The following is a 6,131-nucleotide window of genomic DNA, read 5'->3' as shown; positions in this document are numbered from 1 at the left end:
ACCATATAAGTGTGGGTTTGTTTCTGGGCTCTGTTTCATTGACTTACGTGTCTGTATTTATGGTAGTACCATGCTGCTGTGATTATGATAGCATTACAGGATAGTTTGATACCAGGTAGCATGATAACTCCTACTTTGTTTGTCTTTTTCAAGGCTGCTTTGACTATTATGTGTCATTTGTGGTTCCCTATAAATTTTAGGATTATTTGTTCTTGTCTGTGAAAAATGCCATTGGTACTTTGATAGGGATTGCATTAAATCTGTAGATTGCTTTGGGTTCTATGGATATTTTAATGACGTTAATTCATTCTATTCATGAGCATGAGTATATGTTTTCATTTATTTGTATCTTCTTCATTTTCTTTCTTTAATGTCTTATAATTTTTTAGAATAGGTCCTTTACCTCTTTGGTTAGATTTATTCCTAGTTATTTTATTTATTTATTTTTGATGCAATTGTAAATGTGATCATTTTCTTAATTTCTCTTATAGATAGTTCATTATTAGTGCATAAAACTGCAGCCAATTTCTGAATATTAATTTTTCATCCTGCTACTTTAATGAATTCATTTATCAGTTCTAGTAGTTTTTTATTGGAATCTTTAGGATACTTTTTATCTAGTATCATCTGCAAATAATGATGATTTTACTTCTTCCTTTTCAATTTAAATGCCTTTTATTTTATTTTTGTTGTTGTCTGATTGCTATGGCTATGAATTCTAATACTACATTGAATAAAAGTGGTGAAAGTAGACTTCTTTTCTTGTTCTTGATCCTAGGGAAAATGCCTTTAGCTTTTCATAAGGTATGATGATAATATTGTGGGTTTGTCATTTTGACCTTTATTATGTTGAGGTATGTCCCATTTTCCCACTTTGCTGAGAAGTTTTTACCATAAGTGGATGCTGGATTTTGTCAAATGCATTTTTTTGCATCTATTGATCTGATCATATGATTTTTATTCTTCATTTTTTATAATTTGGTGTATCACTTGAATTGATTTGCAGATATTGTACCAGCCTTGCATACCAGGAATAAATCCCACCTGATTATGATGTATAATCTTTTTAATGTGTTGCTGAATTGAGTTTGCTAATATTTTGTTGAGGATTTTACCATTTATTTCATCAGGGATATTGATCTATAATTTTCTTTTCTTCTTCTTTTTATTATTTATTTTTGGAATCAGGATAATGCTGGCTTTGTAAAAATGAGCTTGGGAGAGCTCCCTCTACTTGAATTTTTGGGAATCGTTTGAGAAGAATAGGTGTTAATTTTTCTTTAAATATTTGGTAAAATTAACCTGTGAAGCCATCTCATACTAAACTTTTGTTTGTTGGGAGGTTTTCAAAAGTTTTTATTACTGCTTTGATTTTGTTAGTAGTTATCCATCTGTTCAGATATTTTGTTTTTTCTTGACTTAGTCTTGGAAGTTTGTACGCTTTAAGGACAATGCTTCCAGATTGTCCAATTAGTAGGAATGTATTTCTTTGTAGTATTTTCTTTTAATCCTTTGTATTTCTGTGGTGTCAATTGTGACTTCTCTTTTATTTCTGATTTTATTTATTTGGATCCTCTCCATTTTTTTCTTGATGAGTCTGGTTAAAGATTTATGAATTTTATCTTTTTAAAGAACCAGCTCTTGTTTTCATTTATCTTTTTTATTTTTTAGACTCTATTTCATTAATTTTTGCTCTAACTTTTATTATTTCCTTCCTTCTACTCATTCGGGCTTTGTTTTTTGTTCTTTTTTTTTTAGTTTTTTTTAGGTGAAAGGTTACATTGTATACTTGAGATTTTTCTTATTTCTTGAAGTAGGCCTGTATTGCTATGAATTTCCCTTTTAGAGCTGCTTTTGCTGTGTCCCACAGGTTTTGAGGCATTGTGTTCTCATTTTTATTTGTCTCAAGATATGTTTTGATTTGTTCTTTCTCTCTGTACCGCAGGTCGACGCTCCAACCGCTGAGCCAAACTGGCCAGGGCTGTTCTTTAATCGTGCTTTTAACTCATTTGTTGTTCAGTAGCAAGTCATTTGCTGTTCATATGTTTGTGCATTTTTAAATTTTCTTCTTGTAATCAATTTCTGATTTCATACCATATAGTTGGAGAAGATGCTTGATGTGAATTTAGTCTTCTCAAATTCACAGAGACTTGTTTTGTGGTCTAACATGTGGTCTATCCTGGAAAATATTCTGTGTTTGCTTGGAAAGAATGTATATTCTGCTTTGGAGAAAAATCCTCTAAAAATATCAATGAAATTTATCTAGTCTAATATGTCATTTAGTGCTACTTTTTTCTTGTTGATTTTCTATTTGGATGATTCATCCATTGATGTCATGGAGCCTTAAAGTTCCCAACAATTACTGTATTACTGTTGATCTCTTCCTTCATTTTTGTTAATATTTGCTTTATGAATTCAGGTTCTTGTACTTTGGGTACATAAATGACTACAAGGATTATATCCTCTTGTTCAGTTGATCATTTTATCATTATGTAGTGTTCTTCTTTGACTCTTGTTATAGACTTTAAAGTCTATTTTGTCTGACATAAGTATTGCTACCACAGCTTTTTTGTTTTGTCAATTTACATTAAATATCTTTTTTAATTGCTTTACTTTTGGTCTGTGTATATCTTTTGTTCTGAGGTGGGTCTCTTGAAGACTGCATATATATGGGTCTTGTTTTCTTATCCACTCAGACACCCTGTCTTTTGCTGGAAGTATTTACTCCATTTACATTTAAAGTGATTATTGGTAGGTATGTTTTGTCACTTTATTCATATTTATATTCCTTTAATTAACCAATGTGACCCCAATAAATTCAATAAAAATAAAACTAAAAACAGTTTCTTTAACATGTCTTATAGTACTGGTTTGGTAGTGATGAGTTCCTTTAGTTTTTTCTTGTCTAGGAAGCTTATTATTTCTCCTTTGATTGTATTTATTTACTTTTCTCCTTTGATTTTAAATCATCGTCTAGCTTAGTAGCTTCATCTTGGTTTAAGTCATTGCTTTTTAGCACTTTGAATATTTTGTGCCAATGTCTTCTGGCTTGCAAACTTTCTGTTGAGAAATCAGCTGTTAGTATTATGGGAGGTTCCTTGTAGCTTACTAACTACTTTTCTCTTGCTGCTTTTAAGATTCTCTCTTTGTCTTTATCTTTTGGCATTTTAATTATGAATTGTCTTTGTGTGGGCTTCTTTCCATTAATCTTGTTTGGGACTTTGTGTTTCTAGGACTTTTGTGTCTATTTCCTTCATCAAGTTAGGGAACTTTTCAGTCATTATTTTATTTAATAGGTTTTCTTTTCCTTGCTCTCTCTCTTCTGGTAGTCTTATGATTGCAAATGTTGGTATGCTTGATGCTATTCTAGAGGTCCCTTAAAATGTTTTGTTTCTTTTGATTCTCTCTTTCTCTCTTGCTGTTCTGATTGGGTATTTTCTGCTTCCTTGACTTCCAAATTGTTTATTTGATCCTTTGCTCCACCTAATCTGCTATTGATTACTTCTAGTGTATTCTTCATTTAAGTTATTGTATTTTTTATTAATGATTGGTTCTTTTTTTTATGGGTTCTATGTTCTCTTTTATGTTTACTGTCTCTTTGTTGAAGTTCTCACTGAGTTAATGTGTTCTCTTCTAAATTCATTGAACGTCCTTTTACCCAGGTTTCAAACTCTGAATTTGGTAGATTACTTGCCTCCATTTTGTTTAATTCTTTTTTTAGAGTTTTGTTCTCTTCTTTCATTTGTGACATATTTCTTTGTCTTCTCATTTGGACTGCCTCTCTGATTTTTTTTTTTTTTTTAACCTCACCCGAGGATATTTTTCCATTTTTTTGTTCAGACAGAGTGGGAGGGAGAGAGAAGAAGAGAGAGAGAGAAACATCAACGTGAAAGGGACACATCGAGTGGCTGCCACCCGCACGACCAACCAGGGCCGGGGACAAACTGCAACTGAGGTATATGCCCTTAGCGGGAACCGAACCCAGGTCTCTCTGGACGGCAGGCCAACGCTCTAACCGCTGAGCCAAACCGGCCAGGACTGATTTGGTTTTTATTTGTTAGATCTGCTATGTCTGCCAGACTTGGCAGGATGGTCTTATATAATGGGGTTCTGTGGGGCTCAGTGGCACAGTCTCCCTGGCCATCTAAGCTGGGTGCTCCAGGAGTGTCTCGTGTGTGGATTGTATGTGCCATCCTGGTTGTAGTTAAGCCTTGATTACTCATCAGTGAATGGGGTTGACCTTCAGGCAGACTGCTGTGAGGACTGGCCATGACCACAGTGGGTGCTGACTCCATGTAATAGGATTTGCCCCAGTTTGGCTCTAGTGTCACCCAGAACACCATTTGGATATGCCATTTATGGAACTAACCAGGTAGTGCTCTGTTGTGGTTTCAGGCCGGCCACCAGGTGTATTGATATTGGGCCTTTTGGGAGGGGCTCCAGTGTAGGTTGAGGTCAACTGCTGCTCGTCCGTGGCTCTGGGGCCACCTGGTAGGATCTACAAAGATATCCATAGTTCGCAGCTAGGCCCGGAGGCACATGGGAGAGGCCATATTGTGACCTAGGGCAGTAAAACCAGGTATTATGAAGAAAATCTACAAACTTTAAAATCATATTGATCCATGTTTATATTCTGTCTCTAGTATTTCCTTGTGTTTGCGCATATCACAAATTCTCTAAGACTCAGTTTTCTTTAATATAGTAGAAGCAGTGCCTCTCTTGCTACTTGGAGTGCATGCTGATTCTGTAATGCCTTGCTGCAAAAACTATAATAAGCTTAGTTAAAGTATTGTAGGATAATAAATAACAAGGAATTTCTAGAAATTAGTTATTTGGAGGAGAATCAGTGTTAAAATGCCTTTCTTGGATTAGAATAGTTCTTTCAATATAAACACTATTTAGCAATCAACTATATTTTTTAACAGGCTTGTAGACTGAACATGATTTATTCATTTCCTGAAATATTGAGTGGGGGAAGTGGCCATTTATGGTTGTACCCACAAGTTTTATGAGAGCTTTTAAGAATGAACTGGAGAAGTTACAGGTGTTTGGGGAATGACTTTGGGTTTCATCCAATTCAGCAGTAATATTCTCTGCCAAATTCTCTTGCTTCTGCTGCCTGGCAAACTGGAAAATTCAAAATAACTCTTATTTAGAGAAAAATCTGTTATTTTCTTATTAAGGGTGTCATGCTTTATTGAACAGATGCATTCTTAAAAAATGTTTTGTAAATTAGATATTTTAAGTGTATATTGGAACTTCTAATTTAAGTGATATTACAAAAGTGAAGACATCTTTGGCAAAAATAATCATTTATCCAAAGTTTTCTATCTATCTATCTATCGTCTTTTTAAAAATTCAAAATTTTGTACCTTGGTGATTTTTGAACAGTTATTATTTTATAATAGGATATAACTTTAAAAAAATCTTAAAGCAATTTTATGAATACAAATGGAATAACTACAAAGTATAAGAAGTTAGTGTTACATGTATTTAGCTCTGTACCCAATCACTGTAGGATGTGCAGGTTGTTCCACAGAGGTTATACCTAGAGCTAATGCTCAATCTGTGCCAAGTAGGAGGTTATATTTAGAAATAACTTTTCCATAAATAAATAATAAATACCTTTGATGAAGAGGATCGTACCTGACAGACCCAAGTGCAAAATCTCTGCCACACAAGAAGTTACATTGAGACCTAATTGCAAAATCTTTGCAACCAATTACATTTCGCCTGTAACTTATTGTTTGTTTTATGATCTTATTGAATGAATCCTATAAGGTCTATACTCTTTGTCATTTGTTGTCACCAAAGTCAGGTTAATGGTCAGCTAATGATTGAGCATACATAGCCTTGAAAGCCTTGAACCAAGAAGTCTCCCTTTATTTTGAGGCAAGTTTCTCTTGTCATCTAAAATGGCTTCTAGCAGCAACTGGGACAACATATTTTTAAATTTTCATTGAGGGACATTGAAGGTGGAGGGAGAGAGGGAGATATAGGGGGAGGGGAAAGAAGAAGCACTAGCTTCTCTGAGCAAACCAAATTGACCTAGACCAACTCTTTTCTGAAACTAATGCTAATTACTGGGAAGGGGGAGGAAATCATCATAGTTGGCTTGATTTAAACATTTG

At 34.2% G+C, this 6,131-nt stretch overlaps 1 protein-coding gene across 3 annotated transcripts in view; it reads left to right on the top strand.

Annotated features, from left to right (window-relative positions):
* The window catches only part of COL25A1 (collagen type XXV alpha 1 chain), a 512,404-nt gene that overhangs the window by 63,446 nt on the left and 442,827 nt on the right, over positions 1-6,131 (top strand). The window lies entirely within an intron of this gene.

The sequence above is a fragment of the Molossus molossus genome, unplaced genomic scaffold (genome assembly GCF_014108415.1).
Source record: "Molossus molossus isolate mMolMol1 unplaced genomic scaffold, mMolMol1.p scaffold_m16_p_1, whole genome shotgun sequence".
Taxonomy (NCBI): domain Eukaryota; kingdom Metazoa; phylum Chordata; class Mammalia; order Chiroptera; family Molossidae; genus Molossus; species Molossus molossus.
This window is presented reverse-complemented; position numbering and strand designations above follow the sequence as displayed.